The 18,321-nt window shown below is 43.8% G+C and overlaps 1 protein-coding gene across 5 annotated transcripts in view; it reads left to right on the top strand.

Moving 5' to 3' along the window:
- Positions 1 to 18,321, top strand: part of LOC111064795 — a 61,176-nt gene that overhangs the window by 18,417 nt on the left and 24,438 nt on the right. For 4 of the 5 annotated variants that reach the window (XR_002606919.2, XM_022352572.2, XM_022352568.2 and 1 more), the window contains exon 4: positions 5,387 to 5,514. The exons of the other annotated variant lie outside the window; for it this stretch is intronic. The gene's annotated coding sequence lies outside the window, so the exon portion shown is untranslated. The remainder of the gene's footprint in view (positions 1 to 5,386; positions 5,515 to 18,321) is intronic. 5 annotated transcript variants of the gene reach the window in all.

Here is an 18,321-nt window from a genome sequence, read left to right as displayed (position 1 = left end):
CAAAATAATTATACAAATATTCCTTTTTCAATAGCAGAGTATTTCCAATTCGCTGCTCAACTAAAGATCCAGCGTTTCTCTCCTCTGATTGCTGGTGTCTTGCCGGTCGACTTATGCCTCAGGAATTTCTCGAGATCGTAGCACCATTTTCTAGTGCAATTTTTCACTAATGATGACTAATTCACTTGTTGGCAGTTTCGAGTGTGATTCACGCATTGGACCGCGAGAGGTGCGAAATTTGAAACGCAGGTGGCCCACCGACTCAAAGCTACACAATTTGTTGCAGCTGTCCATGTAAATAGTTTTTTTTTTTCCCCCTCTTTTCCATTATTTGTGCTCCCTGTTTTTATGGGCCATAGATCTTTGAGGAATTTGTACAAGCATTTTGTTTGGGTGACTTATCAGCGAGACTTATCGCTTGACTTTCGCCTCGAATTACAATCAAAATCCAATTAGAAGTTATCAGTAAAAGTTCCAAAGATCCAGCCAAAGTTCAGAGCAGAGGAAATGTTTCTTTTTTGGGCGGGGTGGAGCACAGAAGTCCCCAAGTCACTTAAATGTTTGGTGGATGTTGCTTTCCCGATTTTCCAGCTTGAGGCGCAGTTTCAGCTGTTAATTTGAAAATTAGATAATTGAGCCCGCCAGAATCTCAAGATGAAAATGAGGCACACACAAAACTCTTGACCCCATTCGATGCCCGAAGAGCCCGAGAGCCTCAAACCCGCATATAAAACCGAAAGACTTCAAGATTAAGAGCATTCAGTGGGACTTCGATGATGGATCAAGTGCAGGGAGAGATTTGAGAGAGATATTTGAGAAGGTGCAATGGAAAAAAGTCCTATGGTGAATGTAGTTTTGACATTTTGCTTATTTTTATTTTAAAAATTATTTTTTGTTTGTTTTATTTTTAAGTTAATCTAATTGCGATCGTATTCGCATTCGATTATGGAATTAAGTTGCTTATATTGCATTCGGTAATCTAGTCCCATTTTTTGTTAACTACATTTTTATCTATGATCCTTTGCCTCAATTATCTACTCCCATTTATCCACATAAAAAGCAATTTTTTAGCTTGTCCCCAATAAGCCAAAAAAATGTCCATTCCAAATCGCCAGCTCACTTGCTGCTCCAACAAATATCCAAACAAATTATACAGCAGCAACAAGTGGAACTTTTGCATAACAATTTAATTAAAGTGTAGCCCCGAAAGACAACAAAAACAAGTGAAAAAGCTGCGAAAACTTAAAGCGCAAATTCAAATCATAGGGGACCCCAGAGGACCAGGACCGGGCCAGAAACTACCGAAAGTTGGTTTATTAAACAAATCAACTATAATTAAGCGTAATGTATGAGTTAGTAGCAGGTAAACACAGTGGCAACAACAAATGGTTAACCTATGTGTGTATGTAGCAACGATTGGAATACCCTTTTTTTAATTTAAATCGATTAATGAGCTGGGCATAGACACATCAAGAAACTAATCTTCAAGACGTTTTGTTGAAATTTGAAACAAAAGGTCCTAAGCCCCCAATCTAAGGGTATAGCCAAATCAATAGACTTTTATTTGACTTTTTCGCTTTGTGTTGAAACATCTGAGCGCGTCGATATGACTGTGGCTATGGGGAGTTGTGCCCAGCTGTAACACGCATTGTCTTGGCTCAAGTGGAAGCCGCCAGTCTGTCTAAGACCAGTAGGCCAACCCGTCCCGTCCCGGCCCAGACCCGACCAGACTCCAAAGCAGTTGACTTTTTGGCGTAGCAGCAGCATAGTATGTTGCAAGCAGATCCTCGCCATAATTGGAAGCAGTCGCGCGGAACTTGTTGAGCCAAGAGCTGAGCGCTGAACAGCAGCAACAGCAACAAATTATAACTAGCCAGGTCTAGAGAGTGTGCTCCTCTCCACCGTGGATCTCTCTCTTTCTATTGACCCAGTCGATCAGTCAGTTAGTAAGTCAAGTTGCTAGGAATGTAAATATGGCAAGAGGACGGTACGGGACGGGAATCGATCGACTGTACTGGATAGGAGGAGTGCTCACTTTTACTTTTGCGGAACGCCAATGCCCGATGTCCGATGCCCGGGCGATTGTTGGCCACTTTTGGTTTTCTTGTTAATGTGACAAGTTGCCAATCGGTTGGCATTCCCATTCCCGTCCTCTCTGCTCTTTGTGGTTCTTGTTAGCCTGGCCAATTGACACCTGGATGTTAAATGATCCGTTGGAGCTGCAGAGATCGTTTGCGCTTAATGCTTAAATCATGTCTGTGCAAATTATCTCCGCAGTTAAATGATAAAATTCCCATTTAACCAGTCCTCGACCCACACGAAGATCTTACACAAAGCGATTTGATCTTTTTTGGTTTCCACTAAAAAGGTTAATAACAAATTGTGCGACAAAATGCTTATGCCTGAAACAGGGAGAAGCTGAAATTGTGTACAAAGAAGCCACCTTAATGAATTGTTCTTGGACAGTTTGCTTTCATTTTCTTTCAGTTTGTAGTTACGACAGAAGATTTTTTTACAAATCTCTAGCAAAGATTTGCAAATCGCTTTTCCAAGGTTTAAAAAAATCGACTTTTATTTTCTTTCGCTGCTGGGTTCTTACAATCCCTTAAAACGTAATATTTGCCGATCTAAGATAACACTGCACCGTATGCAATCATAAAATCTTGAGCCTTAACAACTAATTTCCTTCCTATCCAAGATCCCCTGCCCTTATCTTTGATCAGTTTCTGCCCATTTATATGTTGCACCCTCGTTGGATAATGATCCTAATCCGGTTTAGTTTCCACTCTCATTAGCCATGGGGTCACACTTGAGTGCCCCGGCAAATGGTTGATATTTTGTGTTGGCAGGTGTTCCGATCGCCCAATGAATCATAACTTTGGCTGGCACCGCTTTATATGGTAGCCGATACCAGAGGTCGTAAAACTTGTGTAGTCCAAAAAGAATCATTTTATGGAGATATTAAAACCGAAAGAAGAGACAGAGAGAGAGAGAGAGAGAACTGTCCCCATAAAAAAGGGAGCCAAAAAGGGAGCTGCGAATCCACCCGAATAGGTGACAATCGAAAGATGAGGCACAATGATGGGTCGTAAAACTGAGGACAGCGTGTGATAAATGTACTGAAGGCAATGGAGACGGGAAATTAACATGAAATTGTGAGACAAGACACGATCCCAGTCACCCCATAATTGTCGGAACCCCGGAGTTCACTCTGTCTCTCTCTCTCCCTCTCTCAGTTATAGTTCCAGTCGCAGTCACAGTCTTCGGGCCCTGGGGCCTTCTCTACACTTGTGCCCAGCACACTCTGCAAGTGTGGCTCTGGTAGCTATCGGGTTCACTGAGCTCAGAGCTACATGATCCCTTTTTCCAGAGTGTCTTTGTTTTTACAGTGAGATAAGAAACCCAAAGAGGGAACGGAACGCAGACAAGACCCTTAGGCGCACTTTTCTTTTGGCCTCAGTGTTTTCCGAGGTCTTCCAGAGGTCTGTTTATGTATTTGTTTGCTTGTTGGCGTAGGACTCGGACCCTTTTTGCTGGTCTGCTTTTAGTCCCTTCCCTGATGGACCGACCGAACCGACTGACTGACAAGTTTCACCTGTCTGTATTTGTCCATGGGGTGATCTATCATGGACCGTACCGGACAGACTGCACTGCACTCGGCTGTCCAGTGTTTGGGTTGTCTTCTTCCTTTTGAGGGGTTGACGTTTCTATTGGTCTGAAGATCTGCTTGTGGGGAACATTTGTTTGACTAGATAATGGGCCAGACACATACTGTGATAGGTAATCCAATAGGGATCCCCAAACATTGACTAGTAGGTGTGTCTTGTCCCCCCTCACTGATTGACCCTTGGCTAGAGATGATGGTAAGCTGATATGCCCGAGGGGCGGCGGCCTCATAACCCCAATCTCTCTCTCACCCAGGCATTGAAAGTGAAATCTTCTGGGGGACCCGTTCATGATCGGACATGCCTCCGAGAGCTTAGAAGAACGTGCAAACTGCGTGCAAAGCAACTTGACATGGCGATAATGATTGACCCAAAAAAAAAAGCAGCGCTACCCGAAAAGTGAATGTCATTAGAAGCATTTCGGGGAAACTTTACAGATAAAAAACAAAACAAAACAAAAAAGACAAAGTAAGGCACACTCTGGGGCAGAGCAAGCTGCAACAGCTGTCAATCAAAAGACAGCAGCAGCAGTGTTCGGGGGAACCAAAACCAGGTACTATCCAATGGATACTCTATCTTAGAGAAAAATTATCAATTAACAAGAAGATCCAGATTCTTTATCTGTTTATAGATGTGCAGAAAGGTGGCTAAGTATATCGATAAGAGGTTTTTGGAACTCCTTTCCCTATGCCATAATCTATTAATGGCAATCAAATTATTTTAATTATTATCCCAGAGTATTTCCATCGTCGATCAATGATCCCTCAAGTTCTTTATCCCAATATTTTTGTGGCCCCTCAACCGATTTGTTTTCTATGTAATTTGTGTGTGGTGTTGCTTCTTTTCTCTGCCACAGCCTGCTTATGCAAGCACACACACAAATATACTTACATACGGACACATGCAGAAGCCGAAGCTGAAAGGCCCCCAGCTTGGTTGCCCCAGATTCTGTTGCTGCTGCTGCTGCTGCTGCCCTTTTATTTTCCTTCATTTCTTGATTTGTGAAGCTTGCCACCAAATGCTTGCCATGATACGAGTAGAACACAAAGTTTTGTTTACATTTTGTTTTCCAAACAAAGAGAAATTCGACATACACATATACATAAACTTGGATAGATAGATGGATACGAGTATCTGTGTGTTGGGAGCAATCGAACACGACCACGACGACATGTTGCATTCTAATGGCCTGGACCACAACTCATCTGGCTGTGCTCCAGCCCCAGCCCCAGCCCCTGCCCCCACAATCCACACTCCACCCCCATCCACATAACCAGCCTCTGTTCTGTTCTGATCATGTTCATTAATTAATGATCAGTCGTCGTCTGTTGTTGCAGTTGGATCTTTATTGTTGCTCTCATAGTCATATCTGTATATATATTCCTTTTTTATGATGACCATGCGTTGTGCTCTGTTTTGAGCGTATAATTTATGACATTTTATTGTGTGGCAAGGCGAATATGGAACCAACTCGGAGACCGAGGCCTCTACACACACGCACGCAGAGTTCAGGCGGATGATCGTCTGGTTATGTGGTTCTGTTTAGGCCCGAACAAGGGTCCATTGAATTACCCTAAAGAAGGATTATGATTGTGGATTTTTAAATGAAGATCATTCTCACAAAAACCAATATTTATTTAATCGTATAAATTGAGGATCATTTGATGCTGTTTTATGGATCAAGATAATATCTTAATATTGATATTCATGTCTATATTTAGTTACAGAAACTTAATAACTAAACAATACAAAATGTGGAAATCGGTCAGACTGAAGACTGGAGAAAGTGTGTGAGAGAAAAAGAACTATCAAATAATCGCTTTAAGATGTTGTCACATTATATTAAAAGGTAAGGAATTGATGATCGCAGATGATAAGAATATATACTACAAAGGCCTGTAAGAGATGATCACCTTAATACCCAATATGACCATGTAGGTTATCTTTCACCGAACTTTAAGAACAAGGTTGATCCCAGGCTCTATCTACACTTATATTATCATTTCTTAGCTCCTTTATCCTGTATCATTCCATATCCCGTTTCCACCTACAATGCCCCACCCACACCCGAAAAACACCTGGCAAAAAAAACCCATAGATCACAATAAAGATCTCCTGTAAATGTCGGTGGGGAGGATTACCATACAGTAGTAGTTGTTGAATCTTCGTTGCTCTTCGCCACATTAAACCTCAAAAGTAGACAACAAAAGTAGACAACAACAAAAAATCGAAATTGATTGTGGTTGTTGCTGTTGTTGTTGTTGTTGTTGGTGGTGCACTCAAAAGATAGATTGCTCATAGATTTAGAGGTAGAAAAAGGGAAACATTGAAAACGAAAATAAAATCGTGTTACAACAACAACGATACGGGTTACCAAATGGGCAACGATAGGGAGAGAAAGAGAAGATAGAAAGACAAAAAAAAAAAGAAAAACTGTTGTAAAACGCATTTTGACTGACAGGTACCCATAGGTCTTGCACGGACAGGGCCAGTCCCCGGACGAACGACGGACAGAGCTCGGGGCCCAGCTGAAACTCCTCAATTTGATTGCACGAGTCAGTCGCGACGGCGACGTACAGAACCAAAGAGAGTGAGGGAGAGAGACGGCGTGCAGAGACGTTGCCTCAATTTGAAAATCGACAAAACGTGCAACTCACATGTCATACACGCTTACGACGTCCGTCCGACCGAGAGACAGCGACGACCGACGACCCATTCCCTATCCCAGTCCCTACCTCTGACGTCGCTACCTCTATCCACTCCGCCTAAGGGGCACAACAGCTGGACGTATGGACGTGTTTTGTAAACCTCAGCTGTGGGACTCCAGGTCTGGGTTCTCTCCATCTCTTTCCCTACTACGCACTGAGTCTCTGACACCATCGACGACAGTTGGCCGCCTGGGTCTCTCTGAGGGCCTAGGGAAGAGAAAGGGAGATGGCAGAGAAAGTGTTGGTTTAGGGATCAAATATAGATATGAGGCTAGAGCTGCGAAAAATAATGTTCAGCTTTAGCAACTCTTTGCAGTTATTAATAGCTCTGGACTATGCAATTTTTTGGGCTCTCCCTGCATCAACCCAAAAACTACAACACTACACCAACCACGAGGAACCTGACGTCTGATGAGAGTGGGCTTCAAGGGTTTAAGCAAAGACAACTTGGAAAAATGGACAAGAAGGCGATCAAGAAAGAGTGCGTGGGGGCCAGCGCAGGGATATAAAATTAAAGCTGATAAGCCGAATTATTAAATCACAGCAAAGGCTTAACCGGACGACAACAACGATTCCTGCCGAGAGAAGCCGAAGCCGAAGCGAACTGTGACTGAGACGAAGCCAAGCCATGCGAAAGGAACAAAGAGAGGAAGATAGAGAGGGAGAAGAGCCTGCTTGGCGTTTTTGTCGTGGGTTTAGATTTATCCACATTTGAGCGTCCGTGTGTGTGTGTGTGTGTATGCGTGTGTTTGTTTGTATCGGGGGCCTCGTGTTGAACCGAAGCCAAGAACAACAACAACGACAACAACAACAAAGTTACGTTGCTTCTCTCTGCATTTACTTTGTCTTTTCTTTGCTTTACTTTGCTTTGCTTTGGGTTTGCCTTTATCTACGCATATGTGCGTGTGTTTGTTCGGCTGTGTGTGGACGTTGCTTTCCGTTAATATTGAACACCTGTACGAACGCCGTTTGAATTATGTTTCCCCCGCCACCACCCCTCGAGCACACGAACAGTGACAATAACATCAGCATAATGAGTCCCCGTTCCGTACCCCAGGCAGCACCAGCACCAGAACGAACCCAAAGTGATTCTAATGGGCTAAATGGTATAGGATTGCTTCTTTAGATGGTTTTTGAGTGGATCGTTTAGATAACCAAAAGGAACAGTGGAATAGGGTGTCACGGGAAAGGGTTACGGACAGTATGGTACGGTTACATAATGTTGAAACGTAATGGGTAATACAATTGGGACTTTTGGTTTCCATAAAGTGTTGCGTAAACCATCGATGGTTATTGGGTTTAGTGGTTGTGGATTCTTACGGATTTTGGAAAGTATTAAGCATGGGTTATAGCGTCGAAAGAGTTGTTCTATAACTTTCCAGGTTCATTGGGGGAACAATACTAAGAAAAATATATATTCCTGGATTCTTTCCAATTCCTTTGTGCTTAATTCCAGCAAATCATCCGCTTGTCTTTTTCTTAAGGATCTTTTCTATCTATCTGTCGAGTATCCTCATTATCTGAGCTTAGATCAAGACTACTCCCTATTCAAATAAGACTATCCCATATATTATACCCTAAGTCTCCCTCCCTTTAATCCAAATCCATTGCGATTACCCGATTCGCATCACAAAACAAGCTTAAAGAATTAACGCTCATTATGATCAGTATGGGCTAGTAAATAATTTCGTTTCGGTCAAGAGCTATTAAATCTGATGCAAAGGAAAGCCAAAGTTGTCCGAGAGAACCGGAGCAGCGCATGGAAAAGGACAGATCGGACTGGTTATGGACGGACAACCGAGAGAAAAGACGACGGCACGAGCGCATCAAATTAAGCAGGAAGGAGGAGATAGCAGACGGCAGCAGCGTCGACAAGAGCAAACAGCAAATAAAATACATACTAAAAACCCCTAACCAATGTAATTTGATACCGAAAATCATTATGCACAAATATACATATGGAATATATATGTATGTGTATGTACTCGCAGAGAAAGAAGCCAAGAGACAGATAAAGAACCAAGAAAAGACGACGACTAATTGCCATCAATTTTTTGCATAAATCTTGGCAATATTATGCATGCAAGCGGTGCTATCCCCCATAACCCCTCCTTACCAAAGAGGAAGAGAAGCAACAACAAAGGTTGTGAAGTTGTGGAGGATCAGAACATGGCACAGTTAAATGCCCGCACAACACCGCACCGCACTTCAGGATTGCCCATGGAGCTGCTGCTGCTGCCTGCAGAGATACTCGTAGTAGTCGTGTATGGTTAACCAATCAAAAGGTTCTTCAACCCTGGGCCTGGCTACGATCTACGTAGCTAAACCATCGCTAAAGTGGCACGATCACCAACATCATTATCATATATGTATATACCATTTATATATATATATATAAACCAACAAACGACAATGGGCCACAAAGCCCCAAAGCGTATTGCAAAATCAAATAGAAAACTAGTAAGAATGGTAGAGACTAGAAACTACGGACTAGAGGGTTAGCCACTACCCACTACTCCTGGCTCTTTATAGAACATTTTATGACCGATCTTGGGAGTTGGGCCTATAAGCTACAATAGAAATGAATAGAAATCAGTCATGTGACATCTGATATCCACTTCTGATCAATTAATGGCCTTAATATAGTATTGTATAGATTTATTTCTTTTGACTGAGTGTAGGTATTTATATACCCTTGATCTTTACGATTAATGGGTATAGGAACTTTACCAGCTAGAATTCTGCTTAGAGAAAGAGAGACAGAGAGTCGGGACGGAGGCGACTCCACCACGATCATGAGGCAAACACGATTTGAAAATTGCGTACGTATCACCCAAGACCCAAAACCGAGTTCATTATGTCCACGAAGGAGTCGCGTCTTCTGTGGTGGTTGGTACAGCTAGGCACAAAGCCACATCACTGTGTGGTGTGTGCCACGAACCACGATCATTATGACGTACAGTGTAAGAGGAACACAATCATGATGATCACTCTGTTGATATCATGGTAGGAGTCGGAGTTGGAGTCGTTGTCGTAGTCGGAGGCAGAGTTGAGAGTCAGCGAGGCCCAGACCCGGGCCCCGGCCCAGACCTATACCCATACCCCAGACCCAGGCTAGTCCCAGGATAAGTTCATTGACTTTCGGCTAGAAGTTCATTGCAATCGTAGTCTCGGATACCACCACAACCACATGGGTCTATCCTCCGCCTTCTCCTCCTCCACCTCCTCCTGCACTTCCCTCCTGGCGATCCCGCCCTGAGTCTCCTGAGTCTTTTGCTTGGCTTCGAGCGTGTGTTGCACACTTTCTGTTTTATGCCAGAGACACGTCCCCAGGTTGGGCCCCTGACTCTGCCACTTTTCTTGGTTGGTTTTCTTGTTCTTTTTTTCTCCTCCTCTTCTTTTTCTGTTTCTTTATTCCTCCATACACTTGTCCTAGAGTTCTCTCTCGCTCTGTCTCTTTTGTATTTTATTTGCTAGGATTAAAGGCATTAAAAGACACGAAAAAGGAGGCTCTGAACGCCCGAGGAGCGGCTGCCTGAGACAGGGTAAACATAAGATTGCTCTATCGCCCTCTCCCTTGCGCGCCCACTCCATCTGTCTCCTTTTCTCCATTACTAGGCATCTCTCTATGGGTGTATTGGAGGCAAATAAAACATCTGTGCCGTAAAATCAAAACACAGAGGGACACGGCTTACGTACAACATACTACTATAAAACTCTGCCACCAAATGGTGTGCGCACGTTGCGAGGGTGGAGTCTTCAATTCCCTTATTTGTAAAAACTGGGGTTCTTTCGAATATCTTCTGGCCAGGTTTCTGACTTTGGTTTATTTCCTTTATCCTCATTGATTAGCAGGAGGCTATCGTGTATGCAAGAGATTTTTAACCTTCATCCAATCGACGACTACTGCTGAATCCCCCCTCGAAAGTCCGAATCAGTTGGCTGGTTTCTCTGTCGCAGTTGCAGTTGTAGTTTCGGTCTCGGTTTGCTGTCCCCGGGCTCCAAGGAGAACTTGCAAATTGACGTCGTGGGGCGATCGTGGGGACCCTTCAAGAAACAAGTAACGTTTGCCTGGTCCTCGTTTTGCTCTTCTGCTTTTCGATTTTTTTTTGTTTTCTTTCCGTTTTTGCTCTGAAATTTATTCTGCCAGTTGGGGTGAGCGAGAGAGAGCGGCAGATCGAGAGCCCGTTTGGGGTTATTACACTCCATGAGGAAGAGGCAAGGGAGGAGCAGACCTTGCTTTTATTCCACTCTATCTGTATTTATTTTACTTTCGGAAACAGCAAGGACTATGACTCCCGAGTAGAAAACAACTTTTTGGCGCGCTTTTTATACCAAGTGAGTAGAAGAAGAATGAAACCGGTAGCATGATGGTAGATTCTGTTTATGGGACGTTAAGGCATTGGATGTAATAGGGGCTCAACCGATCACTTCTTGCATTAGTTTAATGATGAAAATCTTCGTACAATCGAAGATCCATCCATTAAAAAAAGAGGGTAGAGTCTCTACCTTAGTACACCTTTCCTTCCGATCATATTAATAGGTTCCCAGATCTTTTTCTATCCTTTCTATCCTTTGGTAATCCTTGCCAACCTTTTTTTCTATTCAAATCCATTTCAAAATCGCATGAAGCCGTGACGTCTCTTTGCAGCACAGCAACACTGTTGGCTCTCTGGTGACGATCACTCTTTAGCTCTTTCGTTGCTTACTCTTAGATAAAATCTGTGCGCTCTCTTTGCTGGCTCTCGCTCTCGCTCACTGAGTTGGTTTTTTGATTTTGTTGTTCTTCTCGTGTTTCTACACACGCCACACACCCATACAATCGTGCCGCGCACGACGGTTTCGCTGGTTTTGTTTTGTTCATCAGATTCGGCTCTCGTTCGGGGGTACAGTAGTCTCCCGCCAAAATTCAGCTTTGCTCTCACTCCCTCGGTTGTGCGTTGATCTTTTACGTTTTTGTTTTGATTTCAAAATTCTTAAGCGAGTAGTAACTTTGTTCGTGTGGCTGCTGTCGTAGTAGTGGTAGTGTGGCAGCTCGTCTGGCGGGTTTCGGCTCTCTGCCTCGGCTGTGGGCAGACCTGGCCGAACCGGACCGGACAGCGCGCCGAAACGAAGCGATATCCGAACCGAACCGATCCGGACCGGACAAGATGGGACATGTCGGAACGGGATGGTACGGGGGCCGGGGAGCGTGTGCATGCAGCATGGGGCAGCAGCAAGTGATCATGACAGCGGATCGTATCGTATCGAACGATCCAGTTGCTGTTTCGCTCTCTCTCTTTCTCTCTCTATCTCTCTTTGTACCTCTTTTTTTCTTGCTCTCCCTCTCTGTTTGCGTTGTGCATTTTCGTTTTCAATTAGGTTTAATCAAGCAACCGATCGATCATATTGACTTGTTTTGGGGGCTTGAGGTGTGCGTTTTGGCCTGCCCGGGTTATTGCTCGCTTTTCATTTTCCTGTTCTGGTTTTACCTCCACCTCCAGCGCTCCTCCACCTTCTCCTTCGCCTTTGCCACTGATTCGTAGTAGTTTTGCATAAAAACTGTTGATTAACTGCGGCCCGGGGGACTCAGCTGCTGGTTTTGTTCAGTTCTCCATTTCGCCTGCCCGGAGGGGGGTATCAAGGTTTTATTAGGGTTTTTTTTTTCAAGATCTGTATGTGTTTGTGTATGTTTGGCTAGGAAAGGGAAGGGCGTTACAGAGAGAGAGAGAGAGATCTGTTTAATCTGTAACATGTTTTGACCATTTGTCTCTAAACAGAATAGTAATGGCACTCGTTTGGGGATTGGCATTGGGTCTCCGACTTCCTAAATCCCTCTAGGGAATTGAAGCAGTTTTAGTTTATTTTGGCATTGCATCATATTGCTTTTGCGAAGTACAGTGATGGGTGTGGTTCAATGAACAGCTCACACCAAAGAATAGCTCCCACTTAGGAGCTCTGAGCGGTTGCTCATTTAAACCTTATCTAGAAACAGTGTCAAGTGTGCCAGAAATGTTTCAATACAGAACTCCTACCAACAGTTGAAGTTTTGTTGCGACGAACAGCTCTTGGAAAAAGATCCATGTAGATTCCTGTGATCTCTGCTTTAATAGTTTCTTCCCAATAAATACCTCGATAAAGCAGCGATCTTTGATCTTCTCTGTATAAAAATATTGCTTAGGCTCTCAGTACTTCTCAGGCTCAGCTCATGCACATATAACCCTGAATCCATGTGTGCATCTGGACGACTTATCACTGTATTTAGCCACTGACAAACAATCATAAAATATAACACAGAGTTCCCCCCTTTTATTTCGAACGCCAGATGTCTGTTTTGATTTTAGTCAAACTTTTTTTAATAGCCGCCAGAGGGCTTTCCGTTCGATCACGATTCTGAACAAAACAAGGCGCAGAACTTTGCTTGTTATGGGACATGATATGGCGTTGGTGCCGGAATAAAAGTGTGTCATTTCTCTGGCTTCTCTAAGACCAAAGTGTCACCAGTCAGCAGCATCGTACCCCCGCCCTGACTGCAGTGCAAGTGTAAATTACATCCACGGTAGCGCGGAGCAGGCAGCCCAAAACCACTTGGAAGACGGCGTCGGATCGGGCATTATCATTATGTTTATTACACTGGCAGCGCAGCGCAGTCGCAGCCTCAGCCGCTGCTGCTGCCGCACTCTGATCGTAATCAGGAGAGGAGCCAGGCAGGCAGGCAAGCAGCCAGTGAGGCACTTCAGCCTGACCCAAGGGTATGGGGGCGAGCTCGACAAGTTGCTGCATGCACAGCGATCGCGAGTTGGGTTTGGGTTTTGGTTTTTTTTTTTATTTGCTGTGTACCCTTTCAAAGGGTATTATAACTTTGGAATGATATTTAAAATTAAACCTTATAAACATATTGCCACCTTCGGAAAAGAAAATCTTGATTGAGTGCATCGAGTTTAAGCATATTCGGATAGATAGAATAACGGATAGCCATAATCCTGTGGGAACCATACCAACATTGGACCTGTTAGGGTATCAAAAGCTTCGCATTTCACAGCCATACTTCCTTTCTTGTTGGCTTTGGCTTTGGCTTAGCCCCTGCTCTGCGCTGCTATCCCCTTGTGATCCCTCGCGTTCACTGCTCGTTTGGATGCTGATACTGGCTGCTGGCTGCTGATGCTCGGCCCGCATTTAAAGGTCTGTGGATCTCTTGCTCTCACTCACTCCCTCTCCTCGCACTGTCCTTCTCTTTCAGGCTTGCTGTTGCTGCTGCTGCTGCTGGCTGGCTGGGGCTGTTTAAGTGCCGTCGAAGTCGACGTCGACTTCGTTGAATCTTTAAAACTTGATTTTAAGTTTTTTTTTTCGTACATACATTTGTGTGTTTGTGTGTGTGCATGTGCATGTTGCTGCTGCTGAACACCTGTGCTGGGTTCCTGCGCCCTGGCCCCCCTCCGATGCCATACAACCGCCATAGACAATATTATTATATTTTACACCCCGTACACAGAGAGCAAACAGGGTATATGTGGTTTAGTCGTGGATTTATTTATACGGAAAAACAGTAGGTGTTCATATGCAATATATCCAATCTATATAATAAATTGAAATATGTACTTTGACATGTATTCCTGAGCAGCATCGATATATTGGTTAGTCATGCTGAATACCAGAGAGCCACCAACTCTATCAGTACAGCAAACGTCTTTGCTAACGGATCATATTTATAGTCAGATTTAAAAGAGATAAGTTTCTATATGTTTTTATGGCTTCATAGTTGGGAATCTCTGTTTAAGGAATATAATAATATAATACTCTTTAGTTAAACTTAATATAATTGAAGCTAACTTCTCCGACAGACTAGACGGTATCTTTCAGTCGTGATTTTCACCCAAAAGCCTTCCTACTTGTTTCTGTCCGTTTCTGTAAATGCCCCTGCCTACTGGTGCTGCTTCGTCTTCGTCTCCTCTTAACCCCCAATGCAATTTAATGTCATGTTTTTCGTCTTAGTTGCTGTTGTTGGTTTTTTCTTATTTTTTTACGACTTAAGTGCGTGTTTAGGTTTAAAGGTTTATGCGTGTATGGCCGTGGCTGCGTCTGTGGGGCTGTGTCTGTACAGGCCGGAATGGCTTCTCTTCTCAGTTTTTTTTTTTTGTAAAGTTCAGTAAATTTAGCATCTTAACCTATTTATAATGAAATGCATTGGGGCTTGGGGTTGAGTCCGGAGGATTATTGCCGGTGTCATAATGCTCCACATTTTATGTGACCCATTAAAGCACAGTTACTGTTACTGGGGGCCCATCATAATGTTCTAGAATCTAGATAATTGCATTCACCCATAAAGAGGAGGGAGGCTTCCATCCCCACCAAATCGCATCGGTGCTGCCATCAATAGCAGCCAATAAACTAACGCCCTGAGATGATTTATACGATTCATAAAACAAATTAACACAGCCCCAAATTGATACGAAATGATATTAAATTTTGTGCCCAGAGAAAAATCAGAGACTATGAAATACTCTACAAAGATCTGAGGAAAATTAAAATAGCTACGCGTTGGTAACTCTGCCTCGGCAAATGAATGGACTTAATTCACCCAAAGAGTATCAACATAACTTATATCAAACACAAAGCAGTTGGCACACTGTGTGTAGGACAAGTTGTTACAAGAGACAAGCAACCAAATTTATGCGTGATGCATGGCTTTGGTTAACAAGCAAGCTACCGAATCGACAAAACATCGGAGCCACAGCCGATGAAATCGATAGCTGATCAGCATAGCTAATTTGTTTGATTTGGAAATACAGAAAACATGGCCAAAAACAAAAAGAGAACGGTAGGGTTACCGTAATTAATAAATATGAACATGATTTTGCGGTTCTTACAAATTGGGCTTAACTTCCCGTTAAGTTCAAGCTAAAGGAGGAAATGTAGAGCCAGCGTTTTTTAAATGATTTTGATGTAGTAACATATTTTATGGGTGGACAGAAAGTTCCGATTTTTTTCAGACTTCTATTTCTCCCACGGCCATCATTTTTTTGGGGATATAAATTAAATTTATTTAACATAATGTCTCCATTTTTATGGATCTATGTAGATATCCTGTGATCGATCCTCTAATATTATGTTTTCCTTATGTGGGAATCGGATATAGGGATATTCATTAAAGCTCTCAACCCCTACCCTACCCCTACCCACCACCATATCATTTAAGTTGCAAATCGTTGATCTCCAAAGCAAGCGACTGATTTTTAGTGCTGATCTTTTTTAATCTGAGCCAAATAAAATGAAAACTTCAGCAGTAAGTCCTTTGAGATCGTGTAGCCCTAAACTTATGAGGTGGAGAGAAGGCACAGTAGAGTGAAGCACAGTTGCAAGTCATAAAAGCTGCAACACACGCGCAGACAATGCAAACATAAAGAGAGCGCATGAGCAAAGAGCGATGGGCGGTGTGGGGAATGGGGAGTGGGAAAGGGCAGCAACATCAGCTACCGGGCATACGCCAAAAAGAGGCAAACGGCCACGCCTCGTAAACGCTCAGCAAATATACCAAGAGACAACAACACAGCTTCCGAAGAGAAGTCGAGGCAAGGCAAGAGAGAGGCTTTGGTTCGGTTCGGTTCGGCTGCCTCCAAATGACAAAGCTTCTTCTTCATCTTTTGATTTTTCTTCTTCTTCTCTCCTGCCAGTGCCAGTGCCAGTTCCAGTGACTGTGACTGTTGCCACTGCCCCATCTTCTTCCCTTGTCCACAGTTGTTGTTGCTACTCAACTTCACGCCGCAAGTCAAAATGCAATTAAGCGCGGCTACTGGACGAACCTCACGCTGTGGCAGGCGGTCGCTCGCGAGGGGGGTTAGCCGAGGGAGGAGAGGCTGACAATGACGATGACTACGTTGTAACTATCATCAGAGCCCGCAGATTGTCAGAGACACATGAGCGCATACACGCAGGAACATGCACGGGCATGCACATGTACAGTGGCGGCCAAACAAATAGTATCGCAAGCAAATCCTTCAAAGAGTTAAACAAAAATAGTTGACGGGCAAGTTTGAGTGAGAAAGGGATCTGCTCCTAATCTGCATAAACCCAATTAAAGAACTCTTTGAAATACATTAAATTAAGTTCAATTAAATGAGCGAAATCTCGAGAGTTTGAGCTTGGGAGCCTAAATGGCTGTTCAAGCAAGTTTCACTAGGATAGAGCTAGCTAGCAGTAAAGAAGAAGCCGTGAACATAAAGATAATGGTCGAGCTCTTTAACCTCATAACGGACCTGAAAATACACCCTTTACTGCTAAGCTACTCTGTGTGAGAGAGAGATATTGCGCAATGCAGGGGAGGTACTCACAGAAAATTCTTTTCTTTATTCTTCCTATAAAGATTCGACTGATATGTACATTCAAATCTGCAGTAGGTACTTCAAGGGCTTACATATTTAATCAATAGGTTCCTGGGCATAAGAAGACGAGCGTAATTCTTAAAAAAAACGCCAATCCATTTTCTGGGGTTTTTATTACAATGCCCACCGCTGTACAAGTGGAGAAAAGGGAGGCCCAATGCACTTGGGGCGTTGATGTTTCGGGTGGAGTTGCGCTCAGAGATAGATGGAAAGCTACATATAAACATACATACATACATACTCATACGCTGTTTGTATTTATGTCTGTATGTACGTTTGTGTGGGGTACAAGAAAACTCGATTTCTGTTTAAGACGCAGTAAAAAGTTGTAATGCAGCTTAAGACGGCAGCGCAGTCGCCTTAAAGACAGAGGAAGGAAAGAATCGGCGCACACGTTGAACAGAACGAGACAGCAACACAACAACAACGACTGCTACAGCAGCAGCAGCAGAGGCAGGAACAACAACCATAGGAATAAAAGCTCCACTGGCACTGCAAGCAGCAATTACACGCAACAAAATTAGGGGTTCGCGATCGAAGTAATAATTTGATACATATATGAAATTTAGCGATTTAGAAATGGCAAAGGGGTCGAAGGGGCAGGGCAGAGCAGTGCAGCTAGCAAAATGTAGCGCTGGTCCGGTGGTTATTATAAAGACCAAAAGAGAAATTGGAATAGATCGATCATCGAGAGTAAACAAATGGAAATTGGGTTTTGGGTATCTGTTGCAACGGAAGGGGCTCTATAGTAGGTACTATATTTATTAATTGTACACTATTTCAACACTAAATAATTGAAGCTTTTACAATGACATGCCACAGAGTACTGAAGCTCAATTAATTTTAAAAATTCCATAACCTGAATTGCCTAGCGATCTACCTACCAAACATCAAACATACAAAAAAAAAAGCCACGCTACCGACCGACACCGCTTTCGCTCAGTGCATCAAACTGCAAGCCGCAACAAAGAAGGTTCTAAAAAGCTTTATGCATCGTCGTTTGTCGTCTCTTCGGTCCAATCCGTCCGGACAAGTCCGCTCTGTTCGCCTCTTGTGGAAGAGCAAACCGGTTGAGCAGTTTGCCTACGCTACGCTCCGATATCGGAGGAGTCCCGTCCAAGTGTGTGCCTGCTTGGGCTTGTTGATTTGTGGCGCGTCGCACTCTGTGGCACTGTACAGTGTACACCCTGCAGCGTTGCAGCTGCACTCCACACTCCACGGACGTACGGACAGACAGACAAGTAGGCGGTGGGCTGGGAGTCGTCGAAGAGCAGGCGGGCGGTGGGGGGGGAGGAGTAGGACTACATCTTGTTGCTGCTGTTATTATGACGCTCGAGCAGCTACTGTGCACTGCTTAACGATCTTTTGCCCGATCATGCCGCAACGAAATCCGAAAAGCTCTCACAAACGGACACGTTTGTGTTGCCTCTCCCCGCCCCGCCCCGACATTGTATTGTTTCGTTTCGTTTTTGTTTTGTTTTGTTTTGTTTGTGGGGGCTACCGAAATCCGAAAAGCTCTCACAAACGGACACGTTTGTGTTGCCTCTCCCCGCCCCGCCCCGACATTGTATTGTTTCGTTTTTGTTTTGT

Source organism: Drosophila obscura, unplaced genomic scaffold (assembly GCF_018151105.1).
Source record: "Drosophila obscura isolate BZ-5 IFL unplaced genomic scaffold, ASM1815110v1 contig_208, whole genome shotgun sequence".
Lineage (NCBI taxonomy): Eukaryota > Metazoa > Arthropoda > Insecta > Diptera > Drosophilidae > Drosophila > Drosophila obscura.
Note: the sequence above shows the minus strand (reverse complement) of the source record. Positions and strands in the feature narration are given on the sequence as shown.